Source organism: Haematobia irritans, chromosome 2 (genome assembly GCF_050003625.1).
Source record: "Haematobia irritans isolate KBUSLIRL chromosome 2, ASM5000362v1, whole genome shotgun sequence".
Taxonomy (NCBI): Eukaryota; Metazoa; Arthropoda; class Insecta; order Diptera; family Muscidae; genus Haematobia; species Haematobia irritans.
Window position 1 is genome coordinate 48651934 of NC_134398.1, and position 13086 is coordinate 48665019.

Here is a 13086-nt window from a genome sequence, read left to right on the forward strand (position 1 = left end):
TACCAATTTGGCGCAGGCATACTTGTACTCATACCTGGTAATAGGAGTTTTTGCTGGGTATAGTTAGTACTATAGAAGATTAGAGTAAGCCAACTTTGAAATAAGTAATAAGGGTTTTATGGCCAAATTTGAGATTACATTGTGTTAAATATGACGACGATCAATTAGAAAAAAAGGAACGTGACCCCATTTGTCGAAATCGGGCGATACATATATATAGGAGCTATATATAAATTTGATCCGATTTCTTCCAAATTAAATAACGTTCGTCCTTGTGCCCAAAAACACTCTGTACAAAATTTCATCAAAATCGGTTAATAATTGCGACTGGAGTCCTGCGAAAAACAAATACATGGACAGACGGACACTAAGCGCTAGATTGACTCAGCTGGTGATTCTGCGTCAATCGGTATATATTTTATGGGGTCTAGAATCAATATTTCTTCACTGAAAAAAATATTGTCGTTAGGTCAAAGATTTCATGTCTTTAAAATACGAATGCAAATTTTGCTTAGAATAGAAGTCGCATTTCTCTAATATACAGTTTTTTTCCTTTTCCAAAAGTCGAAAAACTTTTCAATGAAGTCGCATAGTCCTTATAATTAAGTGATTTCACTCAAAAATGGGTATCATAACATGAAAGAAAAAATATTGGGCTAAGGTCAACTTGACTTTAATAATTCAGAATAATACCCTGTTCCACAGTGTGGCGCAGGGTATAAGAATTCCTTAAATTTAATGAAATTGTCTTTAAATTTGTTGTCTTTTTGCATCTTGACTACAAAGGAAAAAATCGTTCAAATATAGGACATGTTTTTCAAAACTTTATTTTAAAGACGTTTTTTACTTGAAACATAGCATAATTTCTACTGGAAGTCGAGTCTGAATTTGGAAAATAAAGTCGTCGTTAACCCGTTTTTAAAGGAATTTGATAGCATATGAAGAAAACAAGCTGAACAAGTATATACGGCCGTAAGTTCGGCCAGGCCGAATATTATGTACCCTCCACCATGGATTGCGTACAAACTTCTACGAAAGAATGTCATCCTCAATCGAATTACTTGGGTTGTGGTATCTTAAAACTACTTCGTTTTCTAAATTGTGAGTTAGTCCATACGTGGTATATATTAGACAAAAAAGTTATGTATAGGTAAGTCTACAAATAATTACGAATCGATATGGACTTTTTGCACGATACGTAGAGAGCCAGAATTGAAATATGCACAGAAAAAAATATCACCAATATATTTCCAATTAAAAAGTTAATTGAAGTTGAAAATTTTTTCAATTAACAAATTAATTGATACAATTAACTTTTTAATCATGATAGAAACATTAAATTAATTAAGTCAATGATTGAAAATTTTAAAATTTGTAATTAAAAAATTAATTGATAGAATTAACTTTTTAATCTAATTCGGAAGACTAATTAAAAATGTATTTCAAACAATCATTTGTTAATCCAAATAAAAACCCTAAGCCAATTCAGAAAGTAATTAAAAATAGTTACCTTTTTTAATTAATAAATTAATTGAGTTTTGCAATCAACATCAATTAAATTTTTAATTGAATCAATTAAAAAATTAATTGAAATTTGCTGAAAAAAATCAATTAATTTTTTAATCAAGATTTTTTCTATGCCCAATTAAAACTGTGATTGATACTATCATTTTCGTGATTGAAGACATTTCAATTAAAAAATTAATTGGATCAATTAATTTGGCGATTGAATCAGAAAAAAATTTTTTTGTGTGTGGGGGTTGCTTATGTGGGGGCTATATAAAATTATGAACTTGATATGGTCCAATTTTTGTGTGATTGGGGATCGATTTATCTGAGGGCTATATATAACTATAGACCGATATGGACCTAGTTAGGCATAGTTGTTAACGGCCATATACTACCACCACCGTACCAAATTTCAACCAGATCGGATGAATTTTGCTTCTCCAAAAGGCACCCGAGGTCAAATCTGGGGATCGGTTTAGATGGAGCTATATATAATTATGGACTGATATGAACCAATTCCTGCATGGTTGTTGGATACCATATACTACCACCAAGTACCAAATTTGAACTGAATCAGATGAATTTTGGTCTTCCAAAAGGCTCCGGAGGTCAAATCTGGTGATCGGTTTATATGGCAGCTATATATAATTATGGACCGATGTTGATGGTCAAAATGACCATGGTCATTAGAGACCATATACTTACACCATGTACCAAAATTCAGCCGGCTCGGATGAAATTTGCTTCTCTTAGAGGCTCCGCAAGCCAAATCGAGGGATCGGTTTATGTAGGGGCTATATATAATTATTGACCGATGTGGACCAATTTTTGAATGGTTGTTAGAGACCATATACTAACACCATGTACTAAATTTCAGCCGGATCGGACGAAATTTCCTTCTCTTAGAGGATTCGCAAGCCAAATTTGGGGGTCCGTCTATATGGGGGCTATACGTAAAAGTGGACCGATATGGCCCATTTACAATACCATCCGACCTACATCAATAACAACTACTTGTGCCAAGTTTCAAGTCGATAGCTTGTTCCGTTCGGAAGTTAGCGTGGTTTCAACAGACGGACGGACGGACGGACGGACGGAATTTCACCACGACCCACAATATATATACTTTATGGGGTCTTAGAGCAACATTTCGATGTGTTACAAACGGAATGACAAAGTTAATATACCCTCCATCCTATGGTGGAGGGTATTCCATAGTTATTTAAATTTTAAGCTTCTAACCATGGAGACCTCATCAGATTCTGGATTTATAAGAAGCATTTATGTTTGAGTTTAGAGGAATCTCGCAAGAAAATCTTGAAATAAAGTCTTGACTTGAAATTAAAGTTCTGCAAATTTCCGGAAATTTTAGTTTTAGTATCTATCAATTTGGATGAACAGTGCGCCTTTTATTCCCTCAAGGGGTGAAATCGGGAGATCAGTCTATATCGAGGCTTTACCAAAAATTGGACCTATAAAAACTAAATTCGTGATAGGTGTGTGTGTGGCCGTAAATACCTTTAGATTTCCAATTTAAGCAAATCGTTTAAAAATTGCGATGTTTACAAGCCCAAGAAGTCAAATCTGGGGATCGCTCTATATTGGGGGATACATCAATCCATGGACAAATATATACTATATCCGAAAATGGATGCACATTTTCGGAAAGTGAATCAATACACATGTGGTTTCAAACGGAGAACAATCTGACATCGGCAGCGTTCATGATCTGAAAAGGTAATGGTTACGAATAAGTGGCTATTTTGCAAGCTTTGGTGTATCTACGAATAAGTCATTACATATTAGGTGATTATATGCTTTAAATGCACTACTTATTTTATGGCCGAAAGTATGCCTGGGGAGAAGTACTTTCCTCCTAGGACATGCGTATGTAAATATAATCCGAAGCGATGCCAAATAATAAGTGGTTATTAATTTTTAAATAGGCTTACCTACAATATTACCGGGTAATGAGAGTTTTTGCTGGGCATATAAACCGATCCCCAGATTTGACCACTAGAGCCTCTTGGAGGAGAAAATTTTATCCGACCCGGCTGAAATTTGGTATGTGGTGTAGTATATGGTCTATAACAACCATGAAAAAATTGGTCCATATCGGTCCATAATTATATATAGCACCCATATAAACCGATCCCCAGATTTGACCTCCGGATGCTCTTAGTGGAGCAAAATTCATCCGCTCCGGTTGAAACTTGGTAAGTGGTGTTAGTATATGGTCTCTAATAATCATGCAAAAATTGGTCCATATCGGTCTATAATTATATATAGCCCCCATATAAACCGATTCCCAGATTTGACCTCTGGATTTAGGAGTTAGGAATTTTTAAGATACCTTGCCATTGGCAAGTGTTACCGCAACCCAAGTAATTCGACTGTGGATGACATTCTTTAGTAGAAGTTTCTACGCAATCCATGGTGGAGGGTACATAAGATTCGGCCTGGCTGAACTTACGGCCATATATTCTTGTTTAAGTTGATTTGCAAGAAATATGTTCGGTACTGATTGAACTAGACCAAATCTCCATATATCCCTTACCCATTAATCTATCCTTAATGGTGTTTGGAGATTTAAAAGTTTCATTCATTTTTGTTATTTCTACAAACACAATATTTATATGGGCTAACATAATTTAAGAACTTTAAGAGAGAATCAATGCCAGTGTAATATACGCAAAGGACTCACCCGAAATGTGCACAACACTACATGGCCATCAGCATAATGGTCTTTGGTCATCATCAACACGTCTTCATACACCAAGGGGGAGATGTAATGATGGACCACATAACGGACAATACAGCTACATCATGTAAACAGGAATGGAATAAAGATTGACTTGTACATCAATGCAGAATAAACGAATGTGGTCGTATGACTGAATATAAGGCTGTAGTGAAAGACAAATGTGGCTTTTAGATTTGTCTTCTTGTGTAATATAAGCATGTTGGTTATAGGACCCCAGCAAAAAAAGAACTTCCAAAAAAGTAGTTTGGATTCCCAATTTGTGATCCGGAAGTAGTGCAACTTTGGATCATTTCCGATGAATTTTACATGGGCTGTCATAAGACGGAAGTACTACATTTTTGGATCCTTTTGTGCCTTGGAAGTTCGTTTGATCCGATCCGGCTGAAATTTGGTACATGGTGTTAGTATATGATCTCTAACAACCATGCAAAAATTGGTCCACATAGGTCCATAATTATATATAGCCCCCATATAAACCGATCCCCCGATTTGGCTTGCGAGGCCTCTAAGAGAAGCACATTTCATCCGATCCGGCTGAAATTTAGTACATGGTGTTAGTATATGATCTCTAACAACCATGCAAAAATTGGTCCACATCGGTCCATAATTATCTATAGCCCCCGATCCCCCGATTTGGCTTGCGAGGCCTCTAAGAGAAGCAAATTTCATCCGATCCGGCTGAAATCTGGTACATGGTGTTAGTATATGGTCTCTAACAACCATGCAAAAATTGGTCGATATCGGTACATAATTATATATAGCCTCCATATAAACCGATCCCCCGATTTGGCTTGCGAGGCCTCTAAGAGAAGCAAATTTCATCCGATCCGGCTGAGATTTGGTACATGGTGTTAGTATATGATCTCTAACAACCATGCAAAAATTGGTCCACATAGGTCCATAATTATATATAGCCCCCATATAAACCGATCCCCCGATTTGGCTTTCGAAGCTTCTAAGAGAAGTAAATTTCATCCGATCCAGCTGAAATTTGGTACATGGTGTTAGTATATGGTCTCTAACAACCATGCAAAAATTGGTCCACATCGGTCCATAATTATATATAGCCCCCATATAAACCGATCACCAGATTTGACCTCCGGAGCCTCTTGGAAGACCAAAATTCATCTGATTCAGTTGAAATTTGGTACGTGGTTTTAATATATGGCCTCAAACTCCCATGCAAAAATTGGTCGAAATCGGTCCATAATTGTATATAACCCCATATAAACCGATCCCCAGATTTGACCTCCAGAGCCCCTTGGAAGAGCAAAATTCTTCCCACTCGGTTGAAATTTGGTACGTGATGTTAGTATATGGTATCCAACAACCATGCAGGAGTTGGTTCATATCAGTCCATAATTATATATAGCCCCCATATAAACCGATCCCCAGAGTTGACCTCCGGTGCCTTTTGGAGAAGCAAAATTCGTCCGATCTGGTTGAAATTTGGTACGTGGTGGTATTATATGATATTTAACAACCATGCCAAAAGTGTTCCATATCAGTTCATAATCATATATAGCCCCCATATAAACCGATCCCGAGATTTGGTTTTGGAGCCTCTTGGAGGAGCAAATTTCATCCGAGTCAGTTGAAATTTGGTACATTGTGCTAGTATATGGTCGTTAACAACCATGCCTAGCTAGGTCCATATCGGTCTATAGTTATATATATCCCTCAGATAAATCGATTTCCAATCACACAAAAATTGGTCCATATAAAGTTCATAATTGTATATAGCCCCCATATAAGCGACCCCCATATTTCAATTCTGGCTCTCTACACAGATAAAAATATCACCAAAATATTTCCAATTAAAAAGTTAATTGAAGTTGAAAATTTTTTCAATTAATAAATTAATTGGTACAATTAACTTTTTAATCAAGATAGAAACATTAAGTTAATTAAGTCAATGATTGAAAATTTTAAAATTTTTAATTAAAAAGTTAATTGATACAATAAACTTTTAATCAAATTCGGAAGACTAAGTCAGTTAAAAAAGTGATTAAGATTTTTTTACATTTTTAATTAATTTTTTTTTTCAAACAATCAATTGTTAATCCAAATAAAAATTCTAAGCCAATTCAAAAGGTAATTGAAAATAGTTACCTTTTTTTAATTAATAAATTAATTGAGTTTTGCAATCAACATCAATTAAATTTTTAATTGAATTAATTAAAAAATTAATTGAAATTTGGTAATGAATTCAATTAATTTTTTAATCAAGATTTTTTTCTATGCCCAATTAAAACTGTGATTGATACTATCATTTTCGTGATTAAAGACATTTCAATTAAAAAATTAATTGGATCAATTAATTTCGTGATTGAATCAGAAAAAAATTTTTTTGTGTGTACGTACCGTGCAAAAAGTCCATATCGATTCGTAGTTATTTGTAGACTTAACTAATAGTCAATAACTATACATAACTTTCTTGTCTAATATATACCACGTATGGACTAACTCACAATTTAGAAAACGATGTTAAGAAGTTTTAAGATACCACAACCCAAGTATTTCGATTGTGGATGACAGCCTTTCGTAGAAGTTTCTACGCAATCCACGCACATAAGATTCGACCTGGCCGAACTTACGGCCGTATGTACTTGTTTTGGTCTTCTCTAGGTTCCACTTGACAATAGCCCAGTATTTCTCAATTGGGCGGAGCTCTGGCGTGTTGGGAGGGTTCTTGTCCTTGGGAACCACCTGCACGTTGTTGGTGGCGTACCACTCCATGGCCTTTTTACCGTAATGGCAAGATGCCAAATGCGGCCAAAACAGTACGGAACAACCGTGTTTCTTCAGGAAAGGCAGCAGACGTTTATTCAAACACTCTTTCACGTAAATTTCTTGGTTGACAGTCCCGGAAGCTATGAAAATGCTGCTTTTCAAGCCACAGGTACAGATGGCTTGCCAAACCAGATATTTCTTTGCGAACTTTGACAGTTTTATGTGCTTGAAAATATCTGCTACCTTTCCCCTTCCTTTTGCCGTATAAAACTCCTGTCCCGGAAGCTGCTTGTAGTCGGCTTTGACGTAGGTTTCGTCGTCCATTACCACGCAGTCAAACTTCGTCAGCATCGTCGTGTACAGCCTCCGGGATCGCGCTTTGGCCGTCGTATTTTGTTTATCATCGCGATTTGGAGTCACTACCTTCTTGTAAGTCGATAGTCCGGCTCGTTTTTTGGCTCGATGCACGGTTGTAGACGATACACCCAGCTTATTTGCGGCATATCGGAGAGAGAGGTTAGGGTTTCGCTTGAAACTACCGGCAACTCTCTTTGCCGTCTCAGTGGCTTCCGGTTTTCGATTTTCCCCTGATCCAGACTTCGTGGCTGTCGACAAACGTTCCCCAAACACTTTAATTACATTTGTAACGGTTGATTTGGCAACTTTTAGCGATTTTGCCAGCTTTGCGTGCGAGTAGCTCGAATTTTCGCGATGCGCGAGCAAAAAATTTTGATACGCTGCTCTTCTTGCTTGGACGGCATTTTGACAACTGAAAAGTGAATTCCAAAATCAAAATAGGAGCAACATTCCACACACACACCTTCAAAATGAGGGGTGTTCAGGTTTTTTAAATGCAAAATTGAAAGAAATACGTCAAGTTTATATTGACCAAATTTTTACCGTATCACCCTTTTTTCAAATGTTTGTGATATGGACCTGATATAACAACACGGCATGACCTCCTAACGACTTCCTAAGATGTTCTTTATTATTATTATGAATGAACAAATAAAGAACGCTGCTTCAAATCTCACCAGCGGCAATTTTTTTATTAAATATTTTTCTAAAAAAATATTTTTTTATGCTATACATCGTTTTATTTTGTTTTGTTTTCGGCATATACTTTTCTATAAATATATTTTTTCCATTAAAAATCAACAAAAATTAAAAATTATCGTAATTTACAAAACTTTCTCAAAAGAACTTCCATGGAACTGAAAAATTCAAACGGCATAGGTTCAAATCTCAGCGGAGATGCATTTTTATACCACCACCATCGAATGGTGACGGGGGTATAATAAGTTTGTCATTCCGTTTGTAACACATCGAAATATCGATTTCCCACTATATAAAGTATATATATTCTTGATCAGGGAGAAATTCTAAGACGATATAACGATGTCCGTCTGTCTGTCTGTCTGTCTGTTGTAATCACGCTACTGTCTTTAATAATAAAGCAATCGAGCTGAAATTTTGCACAAACTCGTCTTTTGTCTGCAGGCAGGTCAAGTTCGAAGATGGGCTATATCGGTCCAGGTTTTGATATAGTCCCCATACAAACCGACCTCCCGATTTGGAGTCTTGGCCTTATAGAAATCGTAGTTTTTATCCAATTTGCCTGAAATTTGAAATCTAGAGGTATTTTATGACCATAAAGAGGTGTGCCAAAAATGGTGAGTATTGGTCCATGCTTTGGTATAGCCCCCATATAGACCGATCTCCCAATTTTACTTCTTGGGCTTATAGAAACCGCAGGTTTTGTTCAATTTACCTGAGATTGGAAATCTAGAGGTATTGTAGGACCACAAATACGTGTGCCAAAAATTGTGAGTATCGGTCCATGTTTTGGTATGGTCCCCATATAAAACGAACTCCCGATTTGGGGTCTTGGGCTTATAGAAACCGTAGTTTTTATCCAATTTGTCAGAAATTAGAAATCTAGAGGTATTTTCGGGTCATAAAGAGGTGTGCGAAAACGGTGAGTATCGGTCCATATTTTAGTATAGCCCCCATAAGAACGATCTCCCGATTTAACTTCTTGGGTTTCTAGAAACCGTAGTTTTTATCTGATTCGCCTGAAATTGTAAATATTCTGGTATTTTAGGCTCACAAAAACCTGCATGGGATTAAGTTTTTATCGGTCCATTTGGTAATGCCTCCATATAGACCGACTTCACTTCTGGAGGGTGTAGAAGGCGCACTATCATGAAAATTGCTTGAAACTTAATGTAAAATTTCAAGATTTTACTTCTACAGATTTAAGATTTGAAATCAAGACGTTATTTTATCATTTTCTTGCACACTTACAAGAGATGTTAATGATTCCACTAAAACTCAAACAAAAATGGTTCTTATAAATCCAGAATCTAATATAGTCCTCATAGGTGAAATCTTTAAATTTATCTTCGGGAAGTGTCCTCAAGTCCTCAAGCCTTCTTTAAATTTCAAAGGAAAACCTAATATTTGGTTCATGGTGGAGGGTATTTAAGATTCGGCCCGGCCGAACTTAGTGCTGTATATACTTATTTTATCTTATTATACCCACCACCATAGGATGGGGGGTATATTAACTTTGTCATTCCGTTTGTAACACATCGAAATATTGCTCTAAGACCCCATAAAGTATATATATTCTGGGTCGTTGTGAAATTCTGAGTCGATCTGAGCATGTCCGTCCGTCCGTCTGTTGAAATCACGCTAACTTCCGAACGAAACAAGCTATCGACTTGAAACTTGGCACAAGTAGTTGTTATTGATGTAGGTCGGATGGTATTGCAAATGGGCCATATCGGTCCACTTTTACGTATAGCCCCCATATAAACGGACCCCAAAATTTGGCTTGCGAGGCCTCTAAGAGAAGCAAATTTCATCCGATCCGGCTGAAATTTGGTACATGATGTTAGTATATGGTCTCTAACAACCATGCAAAAATTGGTCCACATCGGTCCATAATTATATATAGCCCCCATATAAACCGATCCCCCGATATGGCTTGCGAGGCCTCTAAGAGAAGCAAATTTCATCCGATCCGGCTGAAATTTGGTGCATGGTGTTAATATATTGTCTCGAACAACCATGCAAAAATTGGTCCACATCGGTCCATAATTATATATAGCCCCCATATAAACCGATCCCCCGATTTGGCTTGCGAGACCTCTAAGAGAAGCAAATTTCATCCGATCCCCAGATTTGACCTCCAGAGCCCCTTGGAAGAGCAAAATACTTCCCATTCGGTTGAAATTTGGTACGTGAAGTTAGTATATGGTATCCAACAACCATGCAGGAATAAGAAGTTTTAAGATACCACAACGCAAGTAATTCGATTGTGGATGACAGTCTTTCGTAGAAGTTTCTACGCAATCCATGGTGGTGGGTACATAAGATTCGGCCTGGCCGAACTTGCGGCCGTATATACTTGTTTTTATTATTTTTTTACTTTTGCATTGATTTTCTATTCTTGTTTGCGAAATTTAATTGTCCAAAACTTAAATTTTAAGTCCATACTTCCTAAGACTAATCCAAAAGGACAGCATCGGAAGTAGAAACAATCGATAGGGAACCGGGGATGTGCTTTTATAGATGGGGGATTCCGGGATGTGCTTTAAAACAAATGTGGACCCACTTCCAATGTTTTTTTTTTTTTGCTGGGACGTAGTATACCAAAAGATTCCAGCTTCTCTGGAATACGTAAGATAGGTTCATTGTTAATTTTGATTTTCGATGAAACAGAGAACTGATTGCTGGCTTTATTTATAACTAATTTGAAAAACCTGTCTTATAAATAAAATGTATATGTGTGTGTGTGTTATAATTATATCATTCTTAGCCTATATTTGAAGCTTTTTTTTATCTAAAGATTCAATATTTCAGTTAATTTAAGGATGATTTCTTTAAATCAAAAATGTGTTTCTTTATTTTAAGGAAAATTTTCCTTAGTTCAAAGACATGCACTTTAACGGAGGGACGCAAATTTACAAAATTGTTGTCCTAAATTTAATAAAAAAAAAATTTTGAGGTAAAGATTATAAACTTCATTATTTTAAAGAAATTTCTCCTTAATATTTTGTAAATTGCGCATCCTAAAATTTAGGTTGCACAATCTTTAATATCACGTAAATATTTTTTTTCAGTGTAGAGGCCACGAAATCAAATCTATATGGGAGCTTAATGTAATTATGGACCGATATGGACCAATTTTTTGCATAATTGTTAGAGGGCACATAACAACACCACATACCAAACTTCAACGCCATAAGATGAAAATTACTCTTTCAAGAGGCTCCGAAAATCAAATCTAAGGACCGGTTTATATGATGTCTGTAGGACTAATATGGACCAATTTTGCACAATTGTTAGAGGGCATATAGCAACATCAATTACCTACACACAAAAACAGTTTTTTCTGATTCAATCACGAAATTAATTGATCCAATTAATTTTTAATTGAAATTTCTTCAATCACAGAAATGATAGTATCAATTAAAAATTAATTGAAGGTCAATTAAAAAGTTAATTGATGTAATTAAAAAATTAATTGATACTATTATTTTTGTGATTAATTGATACTATTATTTTTGTGATTGAATATTTTTTAAAACTCAATTAAAATTTTAATTGTAAAAATTTTTGTGAAATTTTTGTGTGTGTAATTTCAACCGGATCGGATGAAGAGCCACTGCAAGACAAGTCTGAGGGTCGGTTTATACACTGAAAACAAGTATATACGGCCGTAAGTTCGGCCAGGCCAAATCACCATGGATTGCATAGAAACTTCTACTAAAGACGGTCATCCACAATTAAATTACCTGGGTTGCGGCCGATGGCAAGGCATCTTAAAACTTCTTAACAGCATCTTCTAAATTGTATGTTAGTCCATGCGTGATATATAGTAGTCAAAAGAAAGGTCGATTAAATACGTATATGTTCAGTTCTTGATCGGTATATATAAGGAAGAGCAAATTAAGAACCTATATGAACTTTTTTGCGGTAATTATAGAGCCAGAATTGAAATATGGGGGTCGCTTTATATGTAGGCTATATACAATTATGAACACGAGTCTAACAAAAATGGCAGATTTGGTAGAATTCTTGATGTTTTGGAAGATTTTGCAAAATATTCCTCTCCAACTATGAAATACTTCATAAATTTTCTAATAAAGTTTTGATAAAAGTTTCTGCTGAAATAAAATTCTGATAAAATTTTCTATAGAAATAAATTTTGGACAAAATTTTCTATAGAAATATAAAATTTTTCGATCGGTAGGGACCAATTTTGGCATGGTTGTTATCGGCGAAATGTACCAAATTTCAACCGGATCGGATGAATTTTGCTCCACCCAGAGGTTCCGGAGGTCAAATCTGGGGATCGGTTTATATAAGGGCTATGTATAATTATGGACCGATATGGACCAATTCTGGCATGGTTGTTAGAGACCATATACTAACACCACGTACCAAATTTCAACCGAATCGGATGAAAATAACTTCTCTTAGAGGCTCCGTAAGCCAAATCTGGGGGTCCGTTTATATGGGGGCTATATATAATTATAAACCGATGTGGACCAATTCAGGCATGGTTGTTGGATACCATATAGTAATACCACGTACCAAAATGGTTGTTAGAGACCATATACCAACACCATGAAAGTAAATGCTGAAACAACGAATAAATTAAATTTAAATGAGAATTATGTCTTAAAAGTATCCTTATTTCAATTCTCTGCTTCTTTGGCTCGGAATCAATACCAAAGTTATTAGTGTAACAAATATATACAGTAGTAAGTTCGGCCGGGCCGAATCTTAAATACCCACCACCATGAATCAAATTGTATAGTTTCCTGTAAAATTTCAGAGGGGTTTGATGACAGATATTCTCCCAAGCAGAGCAGTTCAACTAGTACACTTCCCGAAGATAAATTTAAAGATTTTACCTAAGAAGATTATATCAGATTCAGGATTTATAAGAACCATTTTTGTTTGAGTTTTAGAGGAATCATTAACACCTCTTGTAAGTGTGCAAGAAAATGATGAAATAACGCCTTGATTTGAAATCAAAAATCTGTAGATTTTCACCCCCATTA